Source organism: Oryctolagus cuniculus, chromosome 7, assembly GCF_964237555.1.
Source record: "Oryctolagus cuniculus chromosome 7, mOryCun1.1, whole genome shotgun sequence".
Taxonomy (NCBI): Eukaryota; Metazoa; Chordata; class Mammalia; order Lagomorpha; family Leporidae; genus Oryctolagus; species Oryctolagus cuniculus.
In genome coordinates this window covers 39277087-39289287 of record NC_091438.1, presented here as the reverse complement: position 1 = coordinate 39289287, position 12201 = coordinate 39277087, and the positions used below count along the sequence as shown (strand labels likewise).

Here is a 12201-nt window from a genome sequence, read left to right as displayed (position 1 = left end):
TGTACTTTTCTCTGAAAGGAGAACTTCTACTTTGCTATGGCTCTATCTAAATACTGATGGATTTCGTGGTCACAAAAGGCTTCCATAGTCTTGGCAGCTCATGACAAGAGCCTCAGGTGATCACTGGCACCATAAATAAGAGTGTAAATTGTTAAATCAACAACAGGAGTCACTGTGCACTTACTCCCCACGTAGGACCTCTATCCTTAATGAGTTACATTATGAAAATTAATTGTAAAACTTGTTCTCAAACAGTACTTTATACTTCATGTGTGTATGGGTACAAATTGTTGAAATCTTCTCTTAGTATAGAGTTGGTCTTCTGTACATAAAGTTAATGAAAAATGAAATTTAATGAAGAATGCAATGGGAGAGGGAGTAGGAGGTGGGATGGGGGTAGGAGTGGGAGGGCAGGTATGGGGGGAAGAACCACTATATTTCTAAAGCTGTACCTATGAAATTTGTATTCATTACATAAAATCTTTCTGCAAAAAAATTGGTTATTTTTCATATAAGTTATCACAGTTAATAATATCACCATATGACTGGTGTGTTATTTTTTTCTTGCTGTTCAGTCACTCTCACCATCCCACTAGACTGTGGCTTTATGGATTTTTACTTCATTACCACCAAGTAACACAGTCCCTGATGGATACAAATAATAATAATAACTAGCATCTATTGAGAGTTTACTATGTGTCACTTCACTAAGCATTTTGTATATATTAGTCTTTTATTGCTCCAAACATCACTCATATAAATATTAATATCCTTATCTTATAAATGGAAAAAATAGACATTAATAAATGTTCTCAAAATTACACAAGAAGTGAGTAAGCATTTTGGATGCCCAATAGATATTTGTTGAACTGTTAATAAGTGCATAAATAAATTTAATGTCCCATAAACACAAGGGGAAAATTATAGTTTACTAATATTGTGGAATACTAGAAAGTCTTTGACGAGGATAAGGAAATTTTATGCAGCACCATGAGAAGAAATCATATATTATTTTTTGTTTATTTTATTTTCATCTACTTGAAAAGTAAAATGACAAAAAGAGATATCTTCTATGCCCTGGTTACTCCCCATATGCCTGCAAGACCCAGGGTTGGGCCAGGTTGAAGCCAGGAGTCTTGAATTCCATTCAGGTCTCTCACATTGTGGCAGGGGACCAAGCACTTGAACCATCATCTGCTGCCTCCCAGGAAGTTAGATCAGAAAGAGAGTAGCAGGAACTCCAATCAGAACTCCCATAGGGTTGCAAGCATCCCAAGCGATGGCTTAGCTGCTTCACAATGCCTGTCCTGTGAAGTGATATATAATTAATTGAAAGAAGCAAGTCACAGAACAATTACATCTTCCCATTTGTATAAGTGTGCATATATTAATGGATGTTGAAAGTCTGAACAGATGCAGCCCCAAGTTATTTTGGAGACTGATAAAATAAATTTAGAGGAAAGTATTTTTTCAATATCTGTATTTGATTTATTTGAAAGACAGAGTTACAGAGAGAGAAAGGGAGAGATAGAAAGAGAGAGAGAGACAGAGAGAGAGAGAGAGGAATCGTCCATTTGCTGGTTCATTCCCCAAACGGCCACAATGGCCAGAGCTGGGCCAGGCTGAAGCCAAGAGCCCAGGTGCAGGGGACCAAGCACTTGGGCCATCTGCCGCTGCTTTCCCAGGCACATTAGCAGGGAGCTGGATCAGTGGTGGAGCAGCCAGGACTTGAACCAGTGCCCATGTTGGATGCTAGCATTGCAGGTGGCAGTTTAATGCATCACACAATACCACAACACTGGCTCTCAGGGAAAGCAAATTTTAAAACTGATTTTTTGGTTTTTGCTGTAAATACTTATATATTTTTAAATGTTTTATTAAAAATTTCCATTACACTTAAATGTTAACAACTATAGTAGTAAAAAGTACTTACATTATCACACTATTTTTATTGAGTTTAATTTGTTTAGACGTAGTCTCAGAACAGTTCAAGATGGTAGACTTTATTATACCTTCCTCACCTGTCTTGCCACTTTTCAGTAACACAGAAGGGTGGGATCACTCAGATGTGCCAGAATTTTTTTAACCTCTAATTTTTAAAAAAATAGTTAAAGGGGGCCAGTGTTATGAGCAGGTTAAGCCATCACTTGCAGCATCCCACATGGGTGTTTTTCAAGACTCAGCTGCTCTACTTCTGATTCAGCTCTCTGCTGCTGGGCCTGGGAAAGCAGTAGAAGATGGCCCAAGTGCTTGAGACTCTGCAAACAATGTGGGAAACCTGGATGGAGTTCCAGGCTCCTGGCCTCAGCCTGGTCCAGGCTGGGCTGTTGGGACCATTTGGGGAGTGAACTAGCAAATGGAAGATCTCTCTCTCTCTCTCTCTCTCTCTCTCTCTCTCTCTCCCCCCCCATCCCCCACTCCTTCCTTCCCCCACTCTGTCTCTCCCTAACTCTTGTCTTTCAAATAACTAAAGAAATATTTTAAAAATAGTTAAAAGCTGTCAAAATTGGCTACAAAAAGCAAACACAAAAATATACACAAAATATACTGTTCTATAAAACAGGAGAGCATCAAAATGAGCCATGATTGAAGTGAGCAGGAGGGTGTTTGTCAAGCACAGCTCAGGGATCTTTCAGAAAGGTGGACTCCTCCACTCTTGCAACAATAGCAGGAATCAGCAGGCTATGAGAACTCGGAGCAGCGAGACAGGACAAGCATCCCGGATGTGTCTGACCACACTCGGACAGACGGTGAGTCTTCACTCCTGCATTACTCAGTGAGGTATGAGCACTTGTGTGCTTATATTTCCCCTCACCCGCTTTCTTTTTATTATTATTAATTTTTTTGACAGGCAGAGTGGACAGTGAGAGAGAGAGAGACACAGAGAGAAAGGTCTTCCTTTTCCATTGGTTCACCCCATAATGGCCGCCGCCGCCGGCGCACTGCGGCCGGCGCACTGTGCTGATCCAAAGCCAGGAGCCAGGTACTTCTCCTGGTCTCCCATGCAGGTGCAGGGCCCAAGCACTTGGGCCATCCTCCACTGCACTCCCGGGCCACAGCAGAGAGCTGGACAGGAAGAGGGGCAACCGGGACAGAATCCGGCGCCCCGACCAGGACTAGAACCCAGTGTGCCAGCGCTGCAGGCAGAGGATTAGCCGATTGAGCCGCGGTGCTGGCCCCCTCACCCACTTTCACAGAAAAGCATAGATTTCCTCTGCCCATAAGAATATAGCAAAATAAATATAGCAGATAAATTAACAGAGTACCACAATTGCAAAGATGATCAAACAACCAATAATCTGTAAATATTTGAAAAAGCCAGAACACAGAAGACAAACACCAAACTCAATACACAATAGCACATATACCCAAGGAAACAGAGCTAATGGTTTGAATAGCAGGGATTTAACAAAAGGCTATGATATCCTCTAGTGGTACAACAGTATGTTTCACCCACATTAAAAAAAAATCAAGCAAGATAATGAAAGGTTAAATCTTAATGGTTGATATATAATACCCCATATTGTATAGGCTAAATAAGAAACTGAACATCACCACTAAATGAAGTCACTGTTTGAGGTGTAACCCTTATCATTTACACAGAAAAAAAGGAGAATGAGGTAACAGCATCAGGTAAGGGTACGACACACAGTGCAGAAGTTCAACATCCATTCATAAGGCCCACAACAAATAAGAGAAATAATAGCATCAACCAAAGAGCCTTGTGTCGCTCCCCCTCTTCGCGGAGGAACGACACTAGACCCCGCGCTGTTCTTTTGTCTGCTCAGCCCTTCCCCAGTTTGCTGCTGATCCTTCCGGGTTGGCTGCCGACCCTCCTACCTTCATGGCAGGGAGGTGCCCCCTGCCACTTTCCCCGCTTCCGCGGAGGAGCGGCACACCGCCGGCCGGCTCTCTCGGGGGCTGCACAGGTGTTCCTTCAGATAGATGTTCCTGGTGCATGTTGTCTCTCTCCTCCTTTATAGTCCTCTTCCACCAATCCCAACTCTGCTACCCACACGCTGAGTACGCTGCTCTCCTCCAATCAGGGGCAGGATCAGCTCCTGCAGGTCATCACTCAAGTTGGCGAGAGGCAGCTGCGTAGAAGTTGTTTACTCCCTTCTCAGCGCCATATTGTGGGAGAGCAGATGCATAGAATAAGTCTTAATTCCAGTAACTTAGTCTAGTCCGAGTTGCTCCCCACACCTTGAATCAGTAAATAGTGACAGATGACACTACCTTGAGATGCAGTGAAAGAGTGAGACATTGCTTCTCCCCGACAAGTGGTCCCGGCAGCCATATGCCTACTATTAAACTCCACCAGGTCACAGCTAACAATATAGGGGCAGACACAGAATGCTGGCTGACATAAACATTATCTTTCCCAGGAGTCTGGGATTTTAAATGGAAACAGAGACTGAGATTTCTGAATCACAGTAGTGGTAAAGACCTAATGAGCAGATGCACATACTCAGCTGTGATGGAATACAAGGACTAGAAGTGATCTCATCATGCTTCTGCCCATTAATCCCCAACAGCTCAATTGTCGGAGTTACTTCAGTATCCTTTCACTTAATTCCTTTGTTGTTAATGTCATTTCTGTTTCATGTACGGATTTTGTTTACTATAAATATGATGGTACTTCAAAAACTTCATGGAAAATTGAATTAAAAGATGAGTTTATTTTGGTGCAAAATTCCATGGAGAGTTTTTTCATAATATTCACTTTCCAGAAAGTTTTTGAAGATCTCTCCTATAATAACTAATACAAATACAATAAAATTTTCAACAGTATTACTGAAGGAATGTTACAAGTTAATTCTTAAATTCACCTGGAAAACTAAATACACAAGAACAACCAATAAAATATGAGAAAGAGAAAATAATGAATGGAGAACTGAATTGTCAAATAAATTATGAAGGTACAGCATATGAACATGTGTTAGATAATACACAAAAAATGAAAAAGATGATCCAGAAGCAAATGTGCTTAGAAATTCTTTAGTGCACATTTATTTAGGAATGTCTTTCATTCACCTTCAAATTTGAAGGATAGTTTTACTGTATATAAAATTTGGGGTTGGGGCCAGCACTGCGGCTCACTAGGCTAATCCTCTGCCTGCAGTGCTGGCACCCAGGGTTCTAGTCCCGGTTGGGGTGCCGGATTCTGACCCAGTTGCTCCTCTTCCAGTCCAGCTCTCTGCTGTGGCCCAGGAGCGCAGTGGAGGATGGCCCAAGTGCTTGGGCCCTGCACCTGCATGGGAGACCAGGAGAAGCACCTGGCTCCTGACTTCGGATCAGCAGCGGCCATTGGGGGGTGAACCAACGGAAAAGAAAGTCTCTCACTGTCCACTCTGCCTGTCAAAAAAAAAAATTGGGGGTTGACAAAGTTTTCTTTTTTTTTTTTCTTTCAGCACTGATTCTACCAATTGTTGACTATATTGTTGTTTTCCTGTTTATGGTAATCATTATTTACTTCTTTCAAGATTTTCTTTTTACCTTTAGATTTTAAGAATTTAACTGTAGTGTGTGTGTGTGTGTGTGTGTGTGTGTGTATGCAGGTATCCTGTATTTATCCTACTTGAAGCTTGTTGGGATTCTTGAATCTGTAAAATAGCATTTTTATTACTATTTTTGATGGACATAATTTCTATTTCTTCAAAATATTTTTCTATTCCTTTCTAACTTCTTGTGAGACTCCCATCAGAAGTGATGCTAGTATGTTTGAAGTTGTCTCACAGGTTTTTGATAATTTGTTCATTTTTTTCCATTGTTTTTTCTGTTTTTCAGATTAGATAATGTTTATTTACCTACCTTGGAGCTCATTGATTCTTTTCCTGCTATCATAAATTGCTTTAGAGATCCCTGTAGTGAATCTCCCCTTTTGATTATCATAATTGAAACTCCAGAATATAAGCTTAGTTATTTTTAAATAAATCCTATCTCTTTGAGAGTCTCTACCCAGAGTTATTAAATATGCCTTTCCCTGGTTCTGTGATCATATTTATAACAGCCGCTTTGACATGTTTGTCTGCTAAATCCAGCTTGTAGAGGCGCTCAAAGATGTTTACTGACTACGTTTCTTTCCTAAAAGAGACATATTTTTGTGGGTTTTTTCCATGTTTCATGAAGTTTTTATTGAGTGCATAAAGTTTTAAGTAACATTAAACAACACTGGATTCTGACTTCTTCCCTAGGGGTGCTATCTTTTTTTGTGTTTTTTGTGTGTTTAGTAACTTGTTTGGTTTTTTGTTTACATGTAAATCTGTGAAGTTGTCGACCCATCAATTCTCTTATATTTGTTAGTATATACTTTTTTACACTTATAATTTTCTTATTTTGATTTTTAAACCTAGATTCCTTAACCCTGTGTCTGAGCAACCTACTACTAGAACCCATGAGGCCACTGAGGCCTTACACCCTTAAGCCAGATGACACTAGACACAGAGAGATCATCTGAAGCATAGTAGAATATTTACTGCTCAGGAAAGCACCTCGCCCGGGACATTCCAAACTGCTAAGACAATACACTTTAAAGTTTACCAAAGAGTCGTTTTGCACCCACCTCACCAGGGTCCACATGGCTATCTGCACTTCCCCCAACAAGCTTAAGGAAGGACTCTGGGGGCCAGCATTGTAACACAGCAGATGCCAGCAATCCCTTATGGGCACTGGTTCTGAGTCCCAGTCGCCCCACTTCCAATCCTGTTCACTGCTAATGCACCTGGGAAAACAGAGGAAGATGGCCCAAGTGCTTGGGTCCCCACACACAAGTAGGAGACCTTAATGAAGTTTCTGGCTCCTGCCTTCAACCTGGCCCAGCTCTGGCCCAGCCCTGGCCATTGCAGCCATTTGGGGAGTGAACCAGGGGATGGAAAATATCTTTCTCTCTCTCTCTCTCTCTCTCTCTCTCTCTCTCTCAATCTGTCTTTCAAATTAATAAATCTTAAAAAAAAAAAAAAAGAAGAAGAAGACGGAAGAGAAGGAGGAAGAGGAGGAGGGATTCTGTCTGCTGCCCAGATGGAATGAAGCCTGGCTTCAAATCCCTTGCCCTCTGTCCAGACAGGCTGAACCCCCACTATCCTTACCCCCTGTTCTAACCCTCCTAAAATAAAGTCTTTTCTAGTTTAACTGGTTGCCTCCACCCCTTCTTGGGACCCTAAAAATCCCAAAACCTAACACTTATCATGTAGACGAATACAAGAAACTTGAAAAGGTTTGCGGAAAAATAGATATTGAAAGTCAAAGATCTAAAATATAAACTCAGGACTGGCACTGTGGCATACCAGGTAGAGCCAACTCCTGCAGTGCCAGCAACCTATAAGGTGCCAGTTCGAGTCCTGGTTGCTCTACTTCCAATCCAGTTCTCTACTATAGCCTGGGAAAGCAGCAAAAGATGTCCCAAGTCCTTGGGCCCCTGCACCCATGTGGGAGACCTGGAAGAAGCTCTGGACTCCTAGCTGCAGATCTGCACAGCTCCAGCCGTTGCAGACATTTGGGGAGTGAACCAGCCGATAGAAGGCTTGTCTCTCCCTCTCTCTTCCTCTGCCTCTCTGTAACTCTGCCTTTCAAATAAATAAATAAATCTTAACCCCCCCCAAAAAAAAAAAAAACAAAATTGAAGCAATATTTTAAAAATATGTATATAAATGCCACAAACTCCATCAAGTTCAAAATACTTTGGTAAGCCATGATACCAGCCACTCAGTCCATCCATAGAGAACTGAGGGGCCTAGTAGTTTAACCCAGTCAACATAGTCTTTTTTATACAGGTAACTGAAGAAAAATGGGTTCCCTTTAAAAACTTTTGAAGATTGAGAAACACAATGAACTCAGAAGTCAGAAGCAACAAAATCAAATCTGTAAGGTGGATGCCTAATGATTTGCTACCAAAACTTGCACAACTGTCCATGTTTAATAAAAGGAATGAGCAGGAGCATTGCCATGGCGGAGAAGGACTCTCTGAGCAAGCTTTCCAGGGTGGTTTTCTGCTAAAGCTTTGGTTAAATTTCCCGAATTGCTCTCATAATAAGCATATGTTATCATCCTTGGCACTCCTGAAAGGCAACAAGGAAAATGCCTGGCGCATTACAAAAAGTTGATGCCATGACCTTTGCTATTAACTGGTCAGCTTTTGCTCTGACTGGACAAGTTGATAGCCATTATTTTGTGCTTTGCCTTCAGGGTTGTCCTAGCAAAGACATGATTCAACTCCTTTTATAATTCTGTGAAGAAATGCTCTAAGATCTTGATCCCACTTGTTAAAAACAAATTCCACTGAATGCTGGGTTCTTGTCTTCAGCTCATCTGGATGCAACAGCTCTGACATGCATCAAGCACAAAGTTGGCTGCACTTTAATTATTCGTCAGGATTGTATAAACTGAACCAGTTGAGATGTCTATTATGTTGGCTATTGCACCCCTGTTAATATAACTGCTTTTCAAAGGAATGAACAAGAATAGTTTTTTTCTCACAAATGGATACAGATGGTCTGCTGTTGGGGGCTTCATCTGCTATGTTATCTCTTTCCTTCTTAAAACAAGTTACCTGATTTCTTTGGGAAATTGTCCTCATAAACTTACCATATAGCATTAGTGATGTCACTATTTTCTCCCCTAAAACTTGCTGATTTATTCATGGGCTGGGAAGTACTTCAAATATCAGGATGTCTTCAAGTTTCACTGGCTTTTAATTCTCACCAGCTTCTCTCACGTATCCTAGAAAAAAGCTATCAAAATACCTCAGAAAAACTGTATCGAATAGATTCACAAATAGACCTTAGTTAATTTTAAGTACTATTTTCTAATTAGCAATAGATAAGAACTTCTTCATCTGAGAAGCATATTTAACAGTGAGCTTGTAAACATCATACTCAGTGCTAAAATATTTTAAGCATTAAAGTCAGGAATAAAATATATGCCTTCTTTGACACCCACTATTCAAGACCTCCAAGACTAGAGGTCTTAGCAATAGGGAATAATAAAACTTTTACAAAGAATAAATGTTGGGAAGAAAGACAAGAAACTAAATTTATTTTCAAACAATAGAATTACTTATCTAGAAAACCTAAAACAATCAATTGACAATTAGAATTCATAAGGGAACAATCAAGCCTGTGATCAGTAATTCCTGCACCTAAAAACACCAAAATAGTATAGCAAATAATAACATCAAAAAAATTTTGATTAAAGTGTAGGAACTCACTCTACCAAGAATCAACACATACTGTCCAGCATTTCATATTACTAGGGTTACAATAGACAAATAAAGTAATGGAACAAATAAAGATGCAAGATCTCCTCAATTTAAGTTAATGCATGGTAAATGTGGCATTCAAGTTTGTAGGGGAAAAAGTACTGTTCAATAAAAAAATGATATTCAGTGTTAGCAGAATCAACTATCAATTTAGCTACAAAATAATCTCCAAATTCATAACATTCCCAAAAATAAATAATAAATAAATTAGTCATATAAACATGAGAACAGAAGTTTTAAATTATAAGAAATACATATGAGTGTATTTTATGACTTAGGCCTTAATTTTTTTAAAAAAGCAAGCATAATAAAATGGAGAAAATCTTTACATATATGTGCAAAGCCATGTACATTAACAACAGAATTGTGAGAAATTAGAATCAACAAAATATGTTATAGGGGACTGGGATAATTTTTTAATATTTATTTATTTGCAAGTCTGAGTTACACAGAGAGAGGAGAAGCAGAGAGAGAGAGAGAGAGAGAAAGATCTTCCATCCAATGGTTCACTCCCAAATTGGTCACAACAGCCAGAGCTAAGCCTATCCAAAGCCTGGAGCCAGGAGCTTCCTCCTGGTCTCCCACACGGGTGCAGGGGCTCAAGCACTTGGGCCATCCTCCACTGCAGGGATAATCTCTAAATAAACTATCATTTATGTTACAGAATATTTGTACTAAAAGACAGTTTGTTTCAGTGAGGCAGCCTCATTTACATTCACAGGGAAGAGCTCCAAGATAGATTGTTGGGTTTTTTTAAGTTGGTGAAAAATACCTATCTCTTATATGTGTTTGTCAAGGAGTGCAGAAGGAGAGATTCTGAAAGGATATATGGAAAACTAATAAGATAATATGTCTCCTGAGTAAACATAGTACTGGGGGTAATGAAGGATGTTTGTTCTCACTTAATTTTAGCTTCATCTATAAATTATAAATTGTTTGCAATGGAACGTATCACTTTGTGTAACCTTATTAATTGTTTTAAAAGCCTCACATTCTCGCTTGGCAGACCCTCAAAACAAGTAAGCAACAGAGCTACGAGACAGCAAAAGTGCCTCAGTGGAGGCCGGCATTGTGATGCAGTGGATTAAAGCCCTGGCCTGCAGCGCTGGCATCCCATTATGGGTGCTGGTTCCAGTCCAGGCTGCTCCACTTCCAATCCAGCTCCCAGCTAATGTGCCAAGTAAAGCACCAGAGAATGGCCTAGGTGCTTGGGCTTCTGCATCCATGTGGGAGACCTGGAGGAGGCTCCTGGCTCCTGGCTTCAGGCTGGCCCAGCCCCAATCATTGCAGCCATTTGGGGAGTGAACCAGTGGATGGAAGACCTCTTTCTCTGTCTCTGCCTCTCTCTGTGACTGTACATTTCAAATAAATAAAATAAATCTCTTAAAAAATAAAAGTGCCTCAGTGGTTCTTGCTCTTGACCTTGTACTTGAATTCTTATAGGAACCTGCACTTACAGGATTAAGCCTGCAGTAATGCTGTGGACAAACTTCTTGTTTTCTCTCAGGTAAATTGGAAAGTGAAGAAAGTAGAAACATTCAGAATTTTAAAGGCTGTTAAATGAGATAAGCCTTCAGTACTTTACAGTGTAGTCCTTACAACAAGTTTCAAGGAGCAAATAGCCACTGTGGCACAAGTGGGTTAACGCCCTGACCTGAAGCGCCAGCATCTCATATGGGCACCACTTCGAGACTCAGCTGTTCCACTTCCAATCTGGGAAACCAGTAGAAGATGGCTTAAGTTCTTGGGCGCCTGCACCAGCGTGGGAGACTCGGAAGAAGCTTCTGGCTTCAGATCAGCGCAGCTCCGGCCATTGAGGCCACCTGGGGAGTGAACCAGCGGGTGGAAGACCTCTCTCTCTCTCTCTCTCTCTCTCTCTCTCTCTTTCTCTCTGCCTCTCCTCTCTCTGTGTAACTCTGACTTTCAAATAAATAAATAAATCTTTAAAAAAAAAAAGAAGAAGAAGAAGAAGCAACTAGCTCTTGGGAAAGGCCACTATTTTTTCTCAGAGCAAAAGTCATTCTAAAGTTCTTTTCATGTTCTGGTGTACATATATTAAGTTCCCATTGAACCTGAAAAAGATATAGAAATAATCACATATAAAATGTTTCAGCTAAGCTAGTTTCGTTCTGTAGGTGATATAAATTGCACGTGCCATTTAACATATCTTTATCCCTGCAGATTGTATGCTAATAGGTAAGTTTATCTTCCCTGTAGGACAGTTCCTTGCTCATTCTTGAAAGACCTGTGTGATCATTCATGTTCTTACTCACCAAAAGAGGAGATTGAGAAGACGGCTAGAAAAGATGTTCAGATTTAACATTTTGCCGGGGGAGAAGAAAGTGTGAAAAAGACTTGGCCCAGCTGGGCTGTCACTCCTTCAGCTAGGAGGTTAAGACAAAGTAAGTCAGGTGGGGTCAAAGGTACTGAACTCTAGCCACTGTGCTCTACTGCCTTTGGGAAGTCGAAGGTTAAGACTCCATCTTCCTGAACAGGAGTGGAATTCAGCTTCCCTGAGGAAATGCAGGGTCACATTCATCCAGGTAAAATGGCAAGCTGTCAATAACAGCAGAACGGGGGCTTCACCAGAGAGTAACTACAGGGAAAAGAGTGCGTATTGGTGCCTCCTCACACGGGGCACCAAGCATAAGGGAAAGGGGCACAGAACAGAGGAGACAGACACGAACTCCCAGACAGACCGAATTTATTCGGAGGAAATAAACTCGCAGAGGTCGACCAGCTGCCATCTTGCTCACAGACCGACACAGGGCAGGCAGGCTGGGCCCTTTTGTTTCTTAGGTGGGCTGGGGTCTGGGTGGAGGGCAGTAGGCAGAGATGAGCTTCTCCATACTGGTTCTACTGGCTTCCAACCTGGGGAAGAATGCTGGGGTGGGGTGGGGAACGATACAGGGTGTGAGACTGAACTGATCTCTTGAAAGAAAGCAGGC

At 41.1% G+C, this 12201-nt stretch overlaps 1 long non-coding RNA gene across 1 annotated transcript in view; it reads right to left on the bottom strand.

Moving 5' to 3' along the window:
- LOC138850520 (uncharacterized) overlaps nt 1-5351 on the bottom strand; it is a 133900-nt gene extending 128549 nt beyond the window's left edge. Inside the window, exon 1 of the long non-coding RNA XR_011390348.1 lies at nt 3841-5351. This is a non-coding gene — a long non-coding RNA (uncharacterized lncRNA). The remainder of the gene's footprint in view (nt 1-3840) is intronic.
- Between the last annotated feature and the right edge of the window lie 6850 nt (nt 5352-12201).